The sequence below is a fragment of the Callionymus lyra genome, chromosome 5 (assembly GCF_982586985.1).
Source record: "Callionymus lyra chromosome 5, fCalLyr1.hap1.1, whole genome shotgun sequence".
Taxonomy (NCBI): Eukaryota; Metazoa; Chordata; class Actinopteri; order Syngnathiformes; family Callionymidae; genus Callionymus; species Callionymus lyra.
In genome coordinates this window covers 10,021,258-10,043,657 of record NC_141822.1, presented here as the reverse complement: position 1 = coordinate 10,043,657, position 22,400 = coordinate 10,021,258, and the positions used below count along the sequence as shown (strand labels likewise).

Below are 22,400 nucleotides of genomic sequence, written 5' to 3'. Positions count from 1 at the left end.
GAAGTTGTGAAATATTTTTCATTTCAGCGTCAAACACACATCATTTAGCCACACAATGCCATTTTTCCAGTGCTCCTGGGGGTGATGGAAACACAGAGACGTGATGAGGAAAAGAGGGGCGGGCGGGGGGGTTGTCAAAATAGTTTTAAAGCTCACAAACGGTTGGATTTCTAACAATTTCTACACGAGGTGAAGGGCAACTTGGTTTGAGTTTATGATACAGTTGCCAAAGTATAAACACGGAGAGCGAGCCTGGATGGTGGGGCACCAGGGGTGGTGAGAAAAAAGGTTGGGAAGAGAGGAAAATAAAATGAGTGATTTGACCTTTTCTCAGAAAGCGTTCCGTGTTTTGAGGGTTTTCCCTTAAATGCATTCCTGACCAGTTGCAGTGTTGCTCTTATGAAGGTTTTATCATTTAGAAAAACAAATCTGCAGTCACGGCGAGGTAAAGGTAACGTCGCGGGGTCCTCCGAAGATTCTTTCCTTTTATCATTATCTTGATTATGTATGTGGTTCTTTCACTCTGTCGACATATACAATTACATTGTCAAAAATTAGATTTCTAATAAAAAATGAAAATAAGCATTTGTTGTAAACATTTGCATTTAGCATAATTATACATATTAATTATTGACTTTGAAGAGTTTCTTGCACTGGGACCACCTTTGCTCCATCCATCCACAAAGCAATCCATCTATTCTCCAATCCATCCATCCTTCCATTCACCCCTGCACCCATCCATCCATCCGTCCAACCATCAATCTATCCATTCATCTATTCACCCATCCATACATCCAAAAATCAATCCAGCCGCCCATCCGTCTATCCATCCATCCATCCATCCATCCATCCATCCATCCATCCATCCATCCATCCATCCATCCATCCATCCATCCATCCATCCATCCATCCATCCATCCATCCATCCATTCATCCATCCATCCATCCATCCATCCATCCATCCATCCATCCATCCATCCATCCATCCATCCATCCATCCATCCATCCAATCGTCAATCCATCCATCCACTTGCCCATCTGTCCATCCACCCACCATCCCTCCATTCATCCAACTGTCCATCCATCCACCTGTCTGTCTATCCATCATCTATCCTCTAATCAATCCATCCATCCACTTATCCATCTATCCAACCACCTATCTATCCACCCACCAATCCATCCACCCTACCCATCCATCCATCCATCCATCCACTGACCCAATTCATCTATCTATCCATGTATCCATCCAACCACCCACCCATCAGATCATCTATCCATCCATCTATCATCGCAATGACCAATTCATTCATCCACCCAGTTGTTATTTAGGTTGCAAAATAAAAAAATGTTTAAAATTGTTACATTTGCAAGCACTTAATTACATCACAGAACGCTTTTGGCAGGAACGTTGCAACTATCATCAAATCCCCTGCTTTTTCATATCTAATATGACAAAATAATACTTAGGTATTGTGCTAAGAAAAGTGTTCTTCAGTTCACACGTTTAGTACAAAGTTCACTGGTCATGTGTCATTTATAATCACTGAATATCACTACTAGAAATATATATCAAAAGTTGAACAGTCATTTAAATGCAGTCCAACATGTAGCCTCATGTATACTCAAGAAATACAATGCTAAAAAACAAGTTTTTGAATTGGATTAAAATATTTATACAGCAATCAGCAAACACTGAAGGGATATGCTTTAGATGTGAGGATTACAACAGACACCAGATAGGTCAAAGCGGGTGAACAAGTGTGATTCATTTAAAATGTCATCTTCGCTTGTTTGAAGCCTAATTGAAAAATTGCTTGACAATAATACAGAGGTTCTTTTTTTTGCATGTAATCGTTTTCACGAGGTCAAGATACTTTTGATATTATAATTTGGAGGAGTCGCTGCCAGTTCTGTTTTTCTTTCTGATTGTCGTCATTTATTTTCAACATTTCTCTGAATCACTTGCAGTGGGTGGTCATGTGATAAAGGTTTATGATGTGGTACATTTTGTATTGATAGAAAATACATTTTTGTAGCGTTTGCTAGTGTTATACCGACCAGAAACTGTCCACCAAATTGCTATCACATATCGGGAGATGAGCCAAGGCTCATGAAAACCATTATTCCAAATCCTTAAATGGCTTCCAATTGTTCTTTTGAAAATATAGATCAATCTCACCATCCCACAAACATGATTCAAACTTCCTTAAACCTTGAGAACACATGTGTTTTCATCAGCCAATGAAAGTGACGAGTGTTTATGAAACACACACACTTGCTTGATTTGTCTGCAGGAAATTGGAACCGTCTGTTTATATAATATTCATTGCTGGAACAAATGAGGCCAATAATGCTTCAGAATACAATAACTGTCATTTTGTTTTTAGTTTTTCAGAAACTTGAACTGGGATTTTCGAAATCCAGAAACGGGCTTCGAATAAACACTTCGGAAAACCATCACAGTTTGTCTCCGTTATTATTTTGACGGTTCCGATTCCTACGTAGCTTGGTGGTCCCGTAAATGTTTATTCCATGAAGTCTGTGTTTTGAACGCATTTTAAAAATCTTGATAATTGTTTTTTTTTTCAAGCAGACTGTTGCATTTACATCTATAAATATACAACATTTGATAATAATTCCCATCCAGATTATACAGCCTCCTAATTGCAATTAAATATTTATTCAATAATGATTTGTGATTAAATTATCGGACATTTTTGACGATAATTAGTTATCTTATAGAGTAGGATCAAGTAATCGTTGGGTCAATAAACATTTTACATATAGGAATTCCTCCAGATGTTTCCCACCTGGCCCTGGCTCAAACCAAATCTTCGAATCTCGAAGTTACTGTATATCAGGAAGATAAGAAAAAAATAGATTTCTTATAAATCAGAGGGAATCATAGTTTACTTCTCGGCGAACGGATTGACAGACAGGAAATCTCACTATCACACTTTTAATCCTGTCATTCAAACACACAGTATTTACAAATCCCATTGTTTCTATAAACCACGGCATCAGACTTATAGATATTTTGGTTCACATTACTACCACCACCAACTTGATTCAGTTAACAGTGACGGGGTAGACAGCTGTAGCCACGAGAACATAATTCCTAATAATACAAAAAAAAACACGATCTGTCCTCTTATCACGGAACCGCAAACTCTAATTTCCATGGAAGTTCCTTCCAGCAGAAGCGCTCAGGCAGGTCATCCAGCAGTCGACACGACTCCCACTACTGTCACACAGGGGTTGATTGGACAAAAGAAGGAAGCACTTATCCCCATCTCACATTCCTAGTCAGAATCCCATTCCTATCTAACCAGATGATCCCGATTAAGCGTCCAGAACATGAAGGAAAGGAAGGGAATTTGTTCTGCAGACTGGATATTCACTTTATTTCCTTATAATACAATTATAAATGTTGATAGCCGGGAATATTAACTGATAAAAAATGTACCTTTGACTGTTCCGACCTTCCCTGCAAGACAAATAGAAGTGTCCCATTTCAGTTGTTTCCACAAGAATTATTTCAATTTGTACCCATTTATGCTAATGCCGAAAAACCTTTTGTCCAGACAGTAATTACACTTAAGAGACCACTTAATCACTTGCAGACATTATTGGTAATGATCAAGTTAAGATTGGCCGCCGACCTGATTTGTGTCGTGTTCATAATTTCCTTCACCTTTCAACACCGGCAGGAATGTCGGTGGGACGCCAGATTTTGAGCCGCTAAGGAGCAAAACAGCAATTTCCAGGACAATAGTAACGAAAGAAGTGGGGGAACCAAATGACTGTGGACGTCAGGAAGAGTGATGTCAGTAGATGTTTTGATAATCAGAACATATCGGTGCAGTCCGGTGTCAGCTAAACTAGTTCCCAAAAAAATGCGAATGAATCCGGTAACTAATGTGGGACAAGTTGACATTTGCTAGGCTCCTATTTCGATAATCGAATGTTTCTGACGAGAAAGCTCGTTTACAGATCATCATTTACTGTAATGTTAGTTGACATTTTTTAAGTCTAGGAAATAAACAGTTCCTGGATATTTTGAGCTTCTTCTTGTCCTGCCAAAGTTCACAGAGAGGTAGATACACTACCGGCCGTTATTTTAAATTTTGGTGACTGGCCTTAATCTACCTGAATCTTTATCCATAATGCAAAGCTTAACCTATATCCTTAACATTAAAACTAAATGCTAGGGATATGAGTTTGTCTGTGTTATTTTGACTCCTTTTTGAAATTCACAGACTATTTTGATTCACCAAAGTAACTACACATCGCACTAGTTAGCATTAAAGCTAAGCTAAAACCTAATATAATAGAGAAATAATCAATGGTAGCGCATTGGTTAGCGCAATCGCCTCAGCAAGAAGGTTGCTGATTGGCTTCCAGGTCGGGATCTAGGCATCGGGATCACCCTGTGGTGCGTGGGTTTACTCCGGGCACTCCGGTCTCCTCCCATAGTCCAAAAACATAAAGAGGGTGATTGGAAACTTGGTTGTGTGACCTGCAACGAACTGGCGTCCTGTCCAGGGTGTCCCCCGCCTCTCGCCTGATGAAACTGGGATAATAATAATAATGTCTATTTGTATAGCGCCTTTCTAGACCAGGGTCTCAAAGCGCTTTGACAGTCACGCTTGTCTGTCTGTCACACACACACATTCACACAGTGATGGGAGTAGGCTGTGATGCAGTGCGCCAGCTCTGTCATCAGGGTCAATCAGGGTAAAGTGCTCAGGGACACAACAAACTCGTCCGGAGCTGGGATTGAACGCGAAACCTCTCAGACCGTGAGCAACAACTCTACCAATCCGAGCTGAAACGCCCGGGACCCTGACCCCCATAAGGGATTAAGCGTCACGAAGAATGGAGTTTTCAACTTGAGCGACAGATAATTATAGTAAACGTTGGTCTAACATGCTGTATTGCTCACAGCATTCCTAAGAACGGCATCACGAAAGAAAGTGCTGGTGACCACTCCAGGGATGTAACTGGCCTCTGACTCTGAGAAGTAATGCAAGATACAATAGAGGTCCATACAATTTGGACGAACAATAAAAAAGTATTCAGATGGAAGTGTGGTGATGCTCCTGGAGGTGTACATGAGGCCAAGTGTCAAACTGGACATAATGTTCACATCCTGACTGAGGCACAAGGGAGTAACTTTGCTGAAAGTCTTAGACTAAACAAAAGGCAAACTGACTGGTTCTGGACTTGCTTACAGTTTTATTTCAAGACGCAGCGGAGGAACTCACTGTGTGCTCCAGTTCCTCATTTACCACCTGGAGTCGTACAAACTGCTCTTGTTTTAACTGGAAGGATATGAACTGTTGATATGATGATAATTACCGGTGAAGGCACACCATGTACCTCTACATGCAGACGCTGATCTTTGATTGGAAATGTCAACCTGAGAAATGCAAATGTTACCCAAGTACAGCCACACAGACATACTTTTAATCAAGGCTGGAATATTTTGTTCTCAAATGTAATGGCCTCTGGGATGACTTCGACGGCATTCAAGCCCATGATCTGTGAGATAGGGTCATGATAAACACGGTTATAAAGTCAGAGCCTGATTTGGGTTTCTCTTGTGTTGAAGGCAAAATGTTTTAAATGTTTATAAAATATATAATAAGAAACTTTAAACAAACGAAAAAATATTTTATCTTAGGGTCAAACTGACCAGAAGGCCAGATACAAATGTGTTTGTGGTATCCCTTGTGTTGCCCTTTGTTTAAGGTGAACGACCTCCACCACTGTGTATGTATTTCTTGAAGCCATGTAGGTTGTTCACCTAAATGGAAAGGGAAACTAAAAAGACATCTGTTTTTCAGGCCACATTGACCCTGAGATAACACAAGGGTTAAATTATCATTTTAATGTCTTTAAAATGTAAAACATCAGTCATACAAAGTTTTGCATTTCTGATTTCTGGGTTCAAAAAGAGTTCTGAAGTAACTAAAATACATTCAGGTTCATGCAGTTGTCAAAAATAATATTTAATTCGAGTCGTGTTCACAGTTTTCTATTGTTTGCATAACTCCCTTTCTCTTCACTCTTTCCTACTCTACGCCTTTATGTAAGTGTCCCTGAGAAACCATTATTTAATTTAACATTCACATTAAGTACTGATCTCACTAGTTAGCATAGAAGGAAACGTAAAAGCTTATTCACCGGGAAAAATATAAATTACATTTTAATTTCAATTCGACTTTGGTCCCATGTATATACAGACCATGTATATAAGAAGGTTCAGAGTAGACTGTACTTTCTGAGGAGGCTTCGATCATTTAACATCTGCAAGAAGCTCCTCTGCATGTTCTACCAGACTGTGGTGGCCAGTGTCATGTTCTATGCTATGGTGTGTTGGGGTGGAAATGTGTCCAAGAGGAGTGTCAACAGGTTGGACAGGTTGATCAGGAGGGCTGGCTCTGTGGTTGGAATGAAGCTGGACTCACTGGTGACAGTTGCTGAGAGGAGATCATTGAAAAAACTACTGTCCATCATGGATGATGACAGTCATCCTCTGAGCACTGTCATCAGTGAGCAGAGAAGCAGAATGAAGCACGAATGCTCCTACCCAGGTGCAAAACTAATAGACTCAGGGACTCATTCATCCCTCGGGCTATTAAATTGTACAATTCTGAGTTCGGAGGCAGGAGTGGAGTGAAAGTATCTGGATGTTCTGTTCTATGTTAGTCTTTGTATCCTTTGTTGTTTTACTTTGACCTATGTTCTTTGTCTTTATCTTTAGACTTAGATTGTGTCATCTTGTTCTTCCTCTTTATGTTCTTCTTCTGATTTTATTTTTTATGTATCATTTTTTATTGTTTATGAAAAACTGCTGGCTAGTGGTAAAAAACAATTTCCCGAAGGAGACCTCCTGAAGGATCAATAAAGTTTTACCTTACCTTACCTTATAAAGACAACAATAAGGGGAACAGCGACAACATTAAAAACAGTTACACTCAAACATCTTTAGGGCAAAGAGCAAGATCACAGTTTCATTAAAAACGACTTTAAAAAATGTTTTACGTTCTTTAGCTGAGCGGTTATCAAGACACAACTGACATGCAGCGATATTTTCTAAAGATGTACTAAGAATACAATAAAATAAAAGTGATAATAATGACACGCTGGAATGTGTAGGGTTAACGATAGCTGAGGCTGGTGTTTCCATTTAACATTAGCGATCTTAATGGCCATGTTATCATGTGATTCCATGAAATATATGTCGGTAGTAAATAGTAGTATAATATATTCTTAAAATAAACTCCACTAACGTATAGGCTACAGAAATAAACCTAATAACTGACAGGTTACCCACAACTGTCTCAGTGAGATTCTGCTTTCTGCTTCGATAGTATGGACAATTTTGACCATAACCCTAACCCTCTGATGCTGAATCATAGATATTTCAACTTGAGTGAGTGTGTGGAGTAAAAACAAATGTATTATAAGGTTGTTCTTTTGGTGCTTTTTGGAATCTTGAGGGTACATTTACTTTACCTTCAAATGTAAGTACTCGTTGTTAGCGATTCACAAACCACCTCTCCAAACTGGTGTTCTAAGAGGAAACACTTTGAGGCGGACAAAATAAACCATCGTGAGAACCTCACTTCACGTTCAATTATATCCTGATGGAGACCTTCAATCACTCCAAGTTGGTAGCCTCAAACTGCATTCCAAACAAGAGCTAATGCTATTAAAAATTGAATAATTAAACTTGGATTGTAGCAGATGAAGCAGAGAAACCCACCCAGAAGCTGCCGTTGTGCTTCCAAACACACTCTTTCGAGGGGCTGCTCATTGGTAGGCCTGTGGTCCATCAACATTTCTGTCAATACCGAAGCCAAAACAGCACACAGCTGGCAAAAATTAAGGCCCCTGAAATTCTATTACGGTAAAAGCCATTTTGCGTGTTCTCCAGCTTACATGGCGATTAAAACCTCATGGTAAATGCCAGGTGACCTTTTTAGTACGTGGAGAGGGGAAACAAATAATAGCAAATAATGGGAATGTGATGAGACCAACTGACGGATGCTTTGCAGACGGAGCTGACAGACCCCGTGGCTACGTCACGGCTATGTTTGGTTTGTTTGCACAGACCAATATCAAACTCAAATGAGTCGGAATGTTTTGCAGACACACAACAGCGGCAGCCCCTGACCCAGACTAACCCAGAAATATCTCAGAAGATGAGGAAAACCCCCTTTTTTTTTTTTTTAGAAAGCCTCGGTTTTCCAAGAGGGGTTTTCTTCGCGGGCAGCAATAGGAGGCAGGAAAGGGGCAATTACAAATAATGAACAGTAACAGCAGCAGATTATAAAGCAACACATGCATGCACAATGAAAATATTTTATTGCATGCAGCCACACATCTGGGGGGATTAGCAGGAGCACATGGACATGCAGGTAATGATACAGTCACCTAGTTTGACCTTCCCTGGTGGGACGTGGAGGTGAGCGCAGACATGGTGGCCGCGATGGTTCTGAAGTTAAGATATAGTGACGCTGATATCCTGTAGGTAGCGGTTCAATTACGATACCGGGGGGAGTAGGGGGGGGTCCATGCGTTAATGTGTGTGTGTGTGAGAGTGAGCCGTTAATTCCTCAGGTCAGCGGGTTTGTAAGAGGTATTTATCTCATTTAAGACAAAGTGTCAGCGACGCTAGCGGAAGCAATGTCGTTACATGCTGATCTATCGCCGAAATCATTGACTCCAGTCATTTTTGGTCCAATCCTTTTTAAACCTAATTACATGATCATCAGAGTTATCCAACATTTTACATGCATCGCTGATTCATTTCTAGTGTGAATTCCCCCCGGGAAAACAACAGAGTACTCTTAAAAACAATGGACCAGGGGCCATAAATGGTCTAATCTTGCTAAGAAAGGTCCAGGAATCTGGACGATGACAAAATAAAGAGAATAACATGTCAAACATGTTCAAGCATCATGGGAATTTGAATAAGTGACATTCTATAATAGCTAAAAGTCATTTCTGACTACATAGGGAAACACTAGTTTAGAGAACATTGTCACCTATCTGCAAGGATGTTTGCATTATTAATTCAAGAGGTAATTCCTTAAAATGTTGTCAGTACTACACTTTGTACAAAGACCAACTTTAAAAATAGCTTGGAATTCATCTTGGCAAGTATTTGTACTGAGATCATAAAAATGTACTTCCAAGGTAAAGCTCCAGACTAGCATCCGATCAAACACCGTTTCTGTGCCATCTAACATTGCACCAGCCAGAGATTGTCTGTGTAATCTTGATTCTATATATTTTTTTGGAATTAAACCCAAAAAATGAAAGTCATTTTACAGTCGGTAAGTACTGATGGGTTGATGAAACTTCACAAAGCATTGTCCTCATTGTCAGAGCCCACTAGATGGCACTCTTTGTTCTATAATCTTTGGTTTAAGCAACTGTTCTACTTAAAACTAACCAAGATCGCCATCTACTGAGCTTCAAAAATGATAGCTGCTTAATAAAACTCTGTGGCTGGCCAGCAGTGACGTCATGTTTTGTCCAACCTATTTGAATCCACCTCATAATAGTATCAATATGACACCACAGCTGTGGATTCATACATAATCACACAAACACATCACATCCTCCTTAACATATGGTGTTAAAGCAACAATTTTATTCCAGAGAAAATCAATAAATAAGCTAACATTAACCAGTAAGAGTAAGAAACTAAGATCATGAATCAATCTGCAAAATCTCAAAATTAAAATCTGATTTTAAGAGATTAGTTTGAGTCGACCAAAGGTATATGAGTTTAAAAAAGTCAGTCCAGTAAAATGTTAATTATCGACACCAACAAGGCGATAAACTTTACCATATCATTTAAATTATACATTTTAAGTGGATCAGAATTTATTTTTAACTAGAATTTCAGCCCTTTTAGTTTGTTATCAATGATTAATAAATAATGAAATAAAATTAGCTAAAAATATTTAAAATACAGATAAAATGCTTGCACTCACATCATGGATCTCTTCCACATGGCCTGCTAACTTAAAACAAATGATTTATTCTTTCGTTTATCAAAACTCAATAAGACCTCGATGGCTGGTACAGTTTTTTTGTGTGTTGTTTTAGTTACATGAAGTTTTCAATTCTCTTGCATGCTCTATATTTTTTTAAAATATTATCCAATCACAGGATGTGACAGGAGAATGTCAATCACAGGACACATTCATGTCATTATTCATAAGGCCCGCTAGCTACTGTACTCAAGTTGATTCCGAAAGAAACTGGCAGCCAGTGAAGTGATTTAAGGATCGGAGAAATGTGAGTTCTTCTACTAGAGCAGGAAAGAATTCTTGCTGCAGGGTTCTGTATCAACTGCAGACGAGACAGCTCCTTCTTGTTAAGACATGACACTAGAAACAGCGCTGCCAACAGGATATAATATGACATGAAGTACAAAATGCATACATTTTTTCGTACTATGTTTAGGCCAACAGAGAATCGCTGATGAAAACTTAATCAGCTCATGAGTATTTTAAAAACAACTTATTTCAAATGTACATTATGTAGATTTAAATCACATCCAGCTTTTAGCTGATGGTGGGTTGATACGTTCATTTAATCAACATTTATTAAACAGGGCATTATCAAGACCTAATTCATTATTTCTATTGCCTATGACGCGTTATTCAAAGCAGTGGCTCAAACAAAGACTAACGGTAAGATTTTTTTTGTTTTTTTTTCGGGTCCCAAATAAATATGACGCAATTCGTATAGAAGTTCTTCCACCGAGACCGTAATGCTGGCCCGACTTCTCGCCGGGATTGAAAATGTCAATCCTGACGAGCTCCAGACGAACCACTGCAGGTAAAACCACTAATTAATTTCACACAAGCCGGCACCGAGCGTGTCACCGAGACGAGACACCGTAACGAGCCAAATCACACTCATTATGGCGATTACTCTTATTACCCATGTAAAATGTCCACATTTCTTTCCGATGCAAAGCAGATATTTTACGACTGGTCCAAGTGTGAATGAAAAAACAAACCCTGTATTTATCAATGTCTTAACAAGAACTCATGGACTCATAACTATAAGAACAAGTGTTGATTTTGCACATGAAGTAACTTCCCCTTGTTTTCTTGAGCGTATCGCTTCTACAGAAGAAACAAACACACAATACTCACAGCCATTAATCTCTATTATTTTTGACTGGAGGAGGAAATTTATCGTTTGGGGTGTGTATGTATTTATATTGTTTCATTTAGTTTCCATGTTGACAATTGTTTCTACATGTGTAACCGAAGCTTCAAAGCGTCGCGTAATCAGTTCCACCGCTCTTGAGATTTATGACCTCAGATATTCCATCTTTCTACACAATATATTTTTTTTTTTTACCACTACAGGGTCTTAATTCTAGCTCTTCCAGCCGTTCTAAAAAAATATTTTTTTCTTGTAGCCCTGTTAAATACAGAGTCTGCGTTATAGCCAACATAATAGACAAATCACAGAACTTCATTTATTGTATTTTTAGGAATATGAGGCGAACTTGAAGTGATAATTCAACCAAACTTTCAGCTTTAGTCATTTTCTACTCACCCTCATGTCGACTGAGGGTTGGGATTATTTTCAAAGTGATCTGTTCCTTAATAGACAAAATGTTTGTTAATTTCAATGCAGTGACTGGAACTCAGATATCTTTTTCTTTATCTCCATCCAAAATTACATCCAAATACCCCCATACTCCTCGTCTGTAACCTCCATTTTATAATGAAGCCACAACAAAAGAAATTGTTAAAAAAAAAAGGTCTAGAAGCGCCCCCTAAAAAAACCTTAAAATATAGCCTTTTTTCAGGTATGGAGGTATTTGGATGTTTTTAAGTGAGTTTTTTTCTTGAGGAAGATGAACCTGAGCTCCAGTGGCTACATTAAAATAAACATGCATTTTTATCTTTTAATCTTCAAAATAAGAACACATTACTCTGAAAATAATCCCAACCCTTAGTCGACATGAAGGTGAGTAGAAAATGAGGGAAGTTTTTATTTTGAATTAATTCTGGTTTTACTCACTGACCTTGGTCACGGTCCTCAAATATCTAAGTCACATGACCAAAACACACACCCATTATTGGTCAAGAGCAGCTTGGTAATGATTTGATATCTGTGTAACCGTTTACTTAAGTAAGTAAGGAATTTATATTTGTAGAGTGCTTTTCTAGACCAGTGTTACAAAGCTCCTAAAAAATCAAAACAATACCCCATAAAATATATACTTAAAAGGTCAAGATAACACTGAGACAAACACAGGAGTCTCAGAAAATCAAGGAAAAGCCTGAACAAATAAAAATGTCTTCAGATGTTTCTTGAAGGAGTCAGTAGATCATCAAACACAGAGATCGTTCCAAAGCTTAGGAGCAACAGTCTGGAAGGATTTCTCTCCTTTAACTACTTCTCCCTAATTCACAGTTAGGATTTTCCGCTACATGTTCCCGGAAATCCCGATCAACCAGATATATGTCACAGTAGAGACTGGAATCCAGGAGAGTCCAGAACTCTACTACTACTCTACTAATAGGAGACATTTGGATTTCTATCAAAATGTTTTGGAAAATAGACTGAATCGTTTTTATACCTACAATTTCAAATGACTTCATGTTTTAGATATCTGATAACCCTTCTGTTAATACACATTGTAACATGTTTTTCTTGCAAAGATGTCAAACAAATGCTATATACTACTCACTATATTTACTCAACAATTGTAGCCCTAGTTACCCGACACCAGCTCTTTCAGCCCTCTGTTAAAGGTATAAATGTGGGAATTTATTCACATTTTTTGTAGAGTTTTTTACGCATGGACAATGAGCAAACCTCATCTTCTGCTTACTTTTTATTTAATAAAAACTGTTACAGTAAGACGTATCTTCGCCGACATAACAACAACATTAGTTCTTCACGATCATTAGAACTCTGACTCCTCGCTCCCCCCCCCCCTCACCTGTCTCACTCTTAAAGGAACAGTGACACGCAAAACAATCGTATTATCGTTAGCGTATTTTCCTTTGGTTTGTTCAAAAATGTAATTTCAAATTTGTGTTGACCTGAAAAAAACTTGGTGAACAATAATTTCTTTCTGCTTACATAGAAAATATTTAATATTTGTCAGCAAGTCAGTTAGAAACGTGTATATTATAATACATTAGGTTAAGTTTGATATCAAATACTATTCCATTCTCTACTAGTAGAATCTGGAATTCTCCTAGTATAAATTGGAATCCCAATATTCAGATCCCGATTCACTAGAAGAATTCCAATCTCTACTAGTAGAGCTCCTGACTCTCCTGGATTCCAGTCTCTACTTTTAAATGTAATTAAATCATCAAATAAATACAGTATATAGTACAGATGCTCCAAGTCCCACCATTCATGGAGGCATCAGAGAGACTCAAAAACCCTGTTAACGCCGCACCATCCTAAGCGCAGACCCGGGGTCAGACGGAGCAGCAGTGAATGGAGCCGGGGGCAGTAAAAAAAAAAAAAAAAAGAGACCACACACTCGCCCTGTCACAAAAGTTGACAAGGACGCAGGTGGCCACCACAGAGATCCAACCAGATCTGACCAGGGGCAGAAAGAGTACAGCAACGTTCTCGTCACACGTGTCAACATGGGGCTATGAATAGGAAGAGCTTGTCGTCATATATGAAGAATATCATGTGATAGATTTCAAAATTGAACTTATTCTATATTAATCTAAAACACTTATTTGCAAAAACATAGCATGATAAATGTAAATGTAACCCCTTGTTTTTACTTTTCCTCTTGTTAAACCTGATAAATATTGATAAATGTGATATATTAATGTTTGACACTACCAACTACAACAGAGACTGAGATGTTGACCGAGGTGTCAACTGTAAAATTACGTAGGGGGCGCCATTGCTCAGAGGGTAGAGTTGTTGGCTTGTTGGCTTGAGAAGTTGTGGGTTCCATCCCAGCTTCGGACGAGATTAAGTCCCTGATCAAGACACTTTACCATGATTGCTCCTGATGGTTGAGCTGGTATGCTGGGTTGCAGCCTACTCCCATCAGTGTGTGGATGAACTTAGTGTACAGCGCTTTTATAAGCATAGAAATTAGCTGTATAAGTTATTTTTAATTTACCTTGGTTAAAAAAAGAATTGTGGCCAAGGGAAAATGGCAATCAGCAAGAATGTTTGCATTATCAATTTAGTAGGTACTGCCTTAAAATTTGATCAGTACAACAGTTCATACAATGAACAACTCTTAAAAGTACTTGGCATTTATCTCGGCAGACATTTGTACCGTGATCATAAGAGTGTACTTCCAAGGTAAAGCTCCAGACTAGCATCCAGTTAAACACAGTTTCTGTGCCATACGACATCGTACCAGCCAGAGATGGTCTTTGGGTCAAATGACACATTTTTTGGGGGAGTTTATGTAAAAAAAAAAAAAAGTCATTTCTCAGCAACTTAGTAAGTAGTAATGAGTTGATGAAGCTTCCCGAATAATTTTTTCAGGTAAATCAAATCTTTTCAGCACTGTACTTTTGTTTTATGGTTTCTACTTTGATGTGTGACTATGAGTTCATTTTAGTTTTGAAAATGTATTTTTGCCTGCATTGAATTATGATTTTGGTGACATTTTATGAATTCTTACCAGCTCTTAACTGAACAGGGATTCTACTGTGTTGTGCGAGTTTAAAACAGCTGCAGTACTTTTGTTTCACGGTTTCTACTGTGTTGTGCGAGTGCAAAGAAATTCTGTCACCTGCTGTCCTATTTGTTGTGTCAGCCACCAGGGGGCAGTAGAGTTTGCGAAGGTAGCCATTCTAGAACTAGAGCATGAAAAGTAAATAAAGCGAGTGAACAGAAAGAAGTCTGTCTTGCTATTCTTTCAACTACAACTACCATGGAACACTATTGAAACAATTTTAGTTTCCAAAATGGATTTTTGCCTTCATTACGTTATATTTTTGCTAAAATTTTATGAATTCTTACCAGAGGTTTCTATTATTTTGTGCAAGTTTGAAAACAATACTGCCACCTGCTGTCCTTCTTAGTTAATTTTATCCTGAATTTAACATAAATGATCTTTCTAAAACAAGTATCTAATGATGTAGGTGAATCCACTTGTCAGGGTGTTTGAGCTGCTTGGGGGAGGACTGTGCTCTCTTGTTTCAATCAATATTTCATCATGACTAACAGTATCATCTCATCTTATTTCAAGATCTTATATTGACAATATTAACATCAACAACACTTAATAATAAACCTCTCTAAAATATAAATACCATGATGTCAGCGACAGGTTTCCTGAACGCACATTATAGCACTGTAGCCACGTAACGCCGACCGAGGGAGCGAGATGGTAAATGAGGGATGAAAAGCCAATGAATTCAATCAGGAAAAGTCTAGACCGATTGCAGGAAGAGAGAGAGAGCGAAGGCGAGAGAGAGAGAGAGAGAGAGAGAGAGAGAGAGAGAGAGAGAGAGAGAGAGAGAGAGACGTTGTGTGAGGGAAAAAAAAAAAAAAGCAAAAAGGGAATGCAGAAAGCCCTTGGCCCCCTGCCTGCAATCTGCAATCTGCTGATGGCGAGGCTCGTGACGAGGAGGTGCACAGAATCCATTTTTAGCGATGAGGTCATCTTTAATTAACAAAACAAAGAGAGTCAGCTGTGTCATTCCAATCTGTTATCTGCACCCATGCTCAAGGACACTGTTTATCTCGATATAATTCAATCTATTTGAATGAAGGCTTATCGACTCATTGGGTGGCATTCTTGGTCTCCGACGGTAATGGAGCAGTTATATAAAGGCAGGAGTGGGATGCGACCCCATGCTTATTGTAAAAGGGACGCATGTGACGGGAGGATGGGGGGGGGGCGACGCCACGGCATGTCAGGTGGGACGGGGTGGGAGGATCCGGATCAAATATGTAATCGGTTTTCTAGTGCTGAGAGATCGTTTCTCCATCTCTTAAGAGCTTTCTTCGTTGTACTGCCTGAAGACTACGTCATTTTCCTTAAAGTGATAGTTCACCCTAAATTCTAATTTCACTCAATTTCTAATCACCCTTATGTCGACTAAGGGTTCCTTTTTTAGAGTTATAGATAAAAATGTTTGTTCATTTTAATGTAGCTGTAGCTCAGTTGTCTTCGTCTTCATCTTCGTCCAAAATCTTCCTCCATACTGCTCGTCTGTAACGTCTATCTTGTATTGATGCTTCGATGGGTTTCGGAAAGACTTATATACATATACGTCTATATTTTAAGATAGTTTGTAGCGCAAGAGGGCCAAGAATCTTTAGCTAAAGACAAGCTTAAAATACAAATTTATTTAATTAGTTTTTTTCCGTTACAATTCCTCATGTAGAGGCTTCAATTCGAGATGGCTGACCCGAAAAAATATGTTTGGGGTATCCCTTGTGTTATCTCAGGGTCGAAGTTGACCCTGAGACCGGAAAACACATTTGTTTGTGGTGTCCCTTGTGTTATCTGAGGGTAAAGTTGACCCGGAGCCCTGAAAACAAATCTGTTTGTGGAACCCCTTGTGTTATCTCTGGGTCAAGGTGACACAGAGCCCCAAAACCAAATGTTTTTGTGGTATCCCTTGTGTTATCTCTGTTTCAAGGTTAACGACCTCCCTTGCTTCCACAAATACATATGCAGTGGTGGAGGTCGTTCATCTTGACCCAGAGAAAACACAGAATATACCACAAACACTTTACCTTGATAACAAGGGTGAAATGTATCTTTTTGGACGGAAAGACAATTAAGCTCCAGTTGCTTCATTAAAAACTCCACAAGCAACACGTAACTACTTTTAACATTAGACAGATTATTATTTTAATTTTGGGTAAATTATCCCATTAAACTGTTTCTATTTGTTCAGGCTTTTCCTTGATTTTCTGGAACTCCTGTGTTGTTCTCAGTATTATCTTGATCTTTAAAGTGTATATACTTTTTTGAGTATTGTTTTGTTTGTTTAAGCGCTTTGTGACCCTGGTCTGGAAAAGCGCTATATAAATAAATATTACTAACTTACTTACTTACCTTCTGTAATTAATTTAGCAGTAATATTTAAAAATTCACATGTTGTTCTTACAACACTGGCAATAGAAGTTTCTGACTCTGATTTCATCCATACTGTAGTAATCTTCTCGCTTTTCCTTACGTCATGGTTTTGTCAAAATCTTTTTACTTGTTCTTCCGTCTCACAAATGGATTGATGTTGAAAAGAGCTACGTCATGTGACTGCACCGCCTCTCTTGACAGGTCCTGCGATGGCACTTTGTGGAGTAGTAAAGAACAGGTATGGGTTGGGTTATGGCTTGGTTCCCGCTCTGGCGACCACTCAAAGGACTGGATCTGCTTGGTAAGGCTTTTTTGGCTTTGACTGTGCTCTAAGTGAATTAGTGCTATGCCCAGCACTATTTCTCAACTATCACTTCTCAAACTCTAAGGAAATAGTTGGAACTTAAAAAATGGCATGTAGGTTTGTGACTGCTATGTTGTAAATCCTTGATTTTGTGAACATTTTCGGTGCGTACGTTTGTATAGGTTAAGAGATAAAGGCTCTATTTGTGTCTTGTTTTATCATTATGGTAACTTCAAAATAGCTTTCAGTACTTCTAATGAAATCATTTTCACTGACTCACTGCAGTAGAGGGTAATTAAGTGTATATTAAACAGATTTTGGATCTCTAATGTGTGTGTCTATTTGTACAAAACTCTCTTTTAATAAAGATATATTCATTAGAAAATGTCTTTAAGCCCCGCCCACTGAAAGCACTTAGTTTGTCTGGAGATAAAATCTTGTTTACCATAGCCACACCCACTCTGCTGTGACTGGTCATATGTTGTGGTTTGTAGCCGCGCGTCATCAATCCTAGAAGTCTCCACCTCCAAGGGACTCGTTGTATAAACAAAGCGGGGCGTGATTACAGCTGGCTGGAGGAGGAGTGAAGCCATTACTACGTCATAATGAGTCGGCTCTCGTAACCTCTCGATTTCAGATGCGGATAATTGTATAAAATCTCAAATGGTTTTCAAAACTTCATGTTGTCATGTCATGATGAGGGACTTACTGCATCTTGGAGAGGAAACTTCAACATTTGAACATATGAGAGTTTAAACGTTAGTTGCCCTTTGAGCACTTATTGAAGAATATTGTTGAAATAACCGCTTGAGATTTCTACTAAACCAATCATTACAGAAATTATGGACAGTTGAACTGTGTACTTGGGTGTGAAAGATGTGTATCTGTAGGGCCAGGTTTGAGTTAAATCTAGCAATTGTCACTATTAAGGCATGAAGTAGATCAAGGAAGAACCATCTGTCGAAAATTGGGTTTTGGGGGAACACAAGGGTTCTACACGGATCAATGCAATGGTTCACCAATGTTACATTTTTAAAAGGAACAGCCTTTTAAGTGTAAGGAAAAGTATCATTTATCTTAAGTGATGTCATGCAGTGAGGTTAATGAAAATGGAACATTCGGTTGAGAACACAATTTTAGGTGATTTTACTTTAACCCACCTCCGTAAGTAGAACGACTGTATCCCTAAGAGTTCTTAATTTACACCTAACCCTTTAACTGAGCTCATAACTTTGAATAAAAACTGTATTATGACTTCAAAATGAATTGCTTACTCCGTGTAAAAAACTTCATGCTAATGCAGTTGATTTATGTATGATACAGGATTATGGATCCTCTCTGGAAACATCCTGGATACGATGTCAACGATGACATGGTTAAGGACATTTCGGGTTTCTCCACTTGAATGTGAAATTTGGAAGAAATAATAATAGAAATAATTTGACAAAGAAGTGTAGATTTTAACAATGAGGTGTAGATGGATTATATGAAGACAAAAAAACATTTAAAAATGTTAACTTTTGCACAATAAATATAGCGTAAAGACAAATGACAAACTTTCTAAACACTTTGTTTGAATTGTTTGATTAAAAACCAAGTTTTTGGTACTTTTTGTTTTTCAAGGAACTCAAAGTGATAAACAAGAAATACCTTAAAGATTTCTGAAAGATTATATCTTTCCCCTATAAACAAAATAATCTATAGACACCAACAGGACACTTTTCTTTAAGAAATATATTAATTTCTGAACAAAATATTATTGATTTCTGAGGGATCTCTGCAGAGCAGTAAAATCTGCCAGAGATCTCCTGAGTTTTTTTCCCATTATATTTTACGTTCTGGAGTTTTTGCCCTTCGGATGTTCGCTTTTATCGGAGACTGTGAACTGATTACACTGAACTTTTGACAGTTTCCTCCTATTGACCCCCTACTGTGACAATCATTTCTGTAACAACTTTCTAAAAGATCCACTTCTTCAACCCTGTTCCTTCGTCTTGAGTAAAACTGACGTTTTATTTATTTGTCTAGACAAGTCTAAATGGAATTAATGTGACATCATATTGTATTCATTTGTCATGCAGTCATTTAAAATGTTTAACTTTGATTATAACTTGAAAAAAAACCGATCAAATCTTGGTTCTCTGAGCAAAGTTATCAATCGACAAACAGTAGAACTGCTTGTTAAATTAAACCTTTAATGGTTTTATACACGTGAATGTTAGCTTGTCTAACCTGAATCCTTATACAAAGTTTAACTTTCGGATTCTCGCTCTGCTGGTTGACACAGGACCAGATTCACAGGGTCTCTGTTACTGTTGCCTCTGACTTTGTGTGCCATCTAGAGGCCTCCGTGAGCCCCTATGATGGGAGTCACCCATTTTACCTTGAATTTAGAATAAAAGATCCAGGACAAATATGTATAAAATATGTAATTTTTTAAAAATGGGTTTAGAAATGTACATGCATGCTTCCTGTAAATAATCCATGATTTTAATTAACAGCAGCATCAGGGGAAAAAACAATAAGCAAAAGCACCCAAAAAAAAAGAAAAAAAAACTTAAATAAGAATAAATTACAAAGGAAAACACTGATATAGAACAGTGGTCCTCGACAAAAATATAGGACTGACAATTTAGTCGAGACCATTATCCACCTAGTTTCATTGTCTTGCTCTCGAAGAAGGTCTGGTTTAAAACATATCAAAATGTTAGGGCTTTAACTTGGATATATTTCCAGAGGAGGTGTATTTTTGCAGTGATATTATATATTTTCTGACTTTTTTGGGGGGTTCTGTGAAGAACCTGGACATGGATCATTGAATATTTTAGACTTTGGACTTTCTTTATTGTCATTGCACAGAAGAACACAGCAGTGAAAACTGGCACAAAAATGTTGTTGTATATAAATAGAACAAATAATGTTTTAAATAGTGCATTGCTCGAATATGTGGCTTTCACACTTTTTCTGTTACAATACATACCCTGGCCCCCGATCAGTGATGGGAAAAGTAAGTAAGTAAGTAAGTAAGTAATATTTATTTATATAGCGCTTTTCTAGACAAGGGTCACAAAGCGCTTAAACAATCAAAACAATACTCAAAAAAGTATATACTTTAAAGATCAAGATAATAACACAGGAGTTCCAGAAAATCAAGGAAAAGCCTGAACAAATAGAAACGTCTTAAGATGTTTCTTAAAGGAGTCAGTAGATCCATCAAGCGCAAAGAGAGATGAAGATCGTTCCAAATCTTACGAGCAACAGCCTGAAAAGATTTCTCTCCTCTGGTCCTGAGTCGTGTGCGTGGAACCATAAGTAGATTCTGATCCACAGACCTCAGAGCCCGAGCTGGGGTGTAAGGCTGGATCAGATCAGTGATGTAAGGAGGAGCCTGACAATGAATAGATCTGAAAGTAAGAACCAGAATTTTAAAGTTGATCCTGAAAGAAACTGGAAGCCAGTGAAGAGTTTTAAGGATCGGAGAAATGTGAGTTCTTCTACTAGAGCGGGTTAGAATTCTCGCTGCAGAGAGGGATCACCTGTTCCTACAAGGCCAGCAAAGTTTGAAAAAAAGTTTAGGGACCCCTGATATGGAAAAATCATAATGTTTAAGTTATTTCCATAAAATATTCTTACGTCTTAAAATGCTGCGCTCTTCTTTTTCACATTCGTATCTATCTATTTAATTAATGCTTTTTACGTCAATGGAAGCTGCTGCTTAGGGGAGGTTTTGTCGTCACATAACTATTTTTCAAACCTGATTAAAAAAACCTGAGTTGTTTGTAGGTACTACACCTGGAAAAACACAACTTGAGCCGAACCCTGAGCAACAACAATGCCACCAGGAAAGGCTCAACGAATTGATAAGTCCAAACACTTCCGTGTTGGATGATGTCCTCTAGCAGTCTTTACAAGAGCGGCAGCAGAATTTATATTCAAATGAACCTGTTAATCAGGATGAGTTATATTTGCAGACTTCATGCCACTGCGATTCATATTTGCATCTGCTGCTGGCCAGCACTTGGGATGATTAACAGCAATCTGAGATGACCTCATCTTCACCTACTTTTCATCTCAATGAGTCAGTGGCCCTCTCGCCATGCTGGCCTTGTAGGAACAGGTGATCCCTCTCTGTCTGCTCCATCTGGGCATCTGGCAGCACTAGACTCGGAGCGCTTTCGGGCCAAAAGCACTGTTGTCACAATCCCTTCCACTCAAACACGTTGACTTTTTCATTCTCTGGTTCGTGGCTCTCACTGTGAACTGCTCCTTTTTTCTTTTTTTTTTCTCCTGAATTCCAATAAGGCTTCATTTCCTTTTCTTAAGACGGCGAGCGGATGACTGCGAAATGTCACGGTGTCCCCTCCTTCAACTTGTGCTGCAAGGTCGACTGGTGATCTCAGTGGAACTGAAGTGGGTGGCGGAAAGGAGGGATATTCCAGGGTCGTGCAAGAGGATTCCCTCAGAAATCTTTTCAAGCTGCGACTTTATATGGTTCCGACATCTACACGTAACCCCTGATATATAATCACAATAAGGATAGAATGAAAGTACATGCTATCGTTAATGGCTTTTACAGATTACATTAAAATTATAAATTTTTTAATGGAATGTGGCTATTTTTTACAACTTCTCTTCTCATATCCAACCTTGCTAAATGCATCTCGTGGCTTGTTATAAAGAAAAGTCAACGGGCCACAGATCAACAGATTGGTTAAAAAGCTCTTAAGTGCTATGATCTTCTTAAGAGATTCCAGTGTAGACAGTAGACGGTACACGCTCTGGAAGCGCTTGTGATATTTACCTGGAGTACTACCTGTCTGTATCGCTTGTTACTCTTCTAACTTTTGCCACAAACAAGCTTTAAATAAAGACTTGTTTAAGTTTTTATTCCCGGAACAATTAGTCATATAGAGGCTTCAACACAAAAGGGACGTTACAGACGAGCAGAATGGAGGTATTTGGATTAAGTGTCTTTTTGGACGAAGACAACTGAGCTCC

General features: G+C 38.4%; 1 protein-coding gene across 1 annotated transcript in view; it reads right to left on the bottom strand.

The window, feature by feature from the left end:
* astn2 (astrotactin 2) overlaps window positions 1-22,400 on the bottom strand; it is a 407,558-nt gene that overhangs the window by 26,231 nt on the left and 358,927 nt on the right. The gene's annotated exons all lie outside the window — the stretch shown is intronic.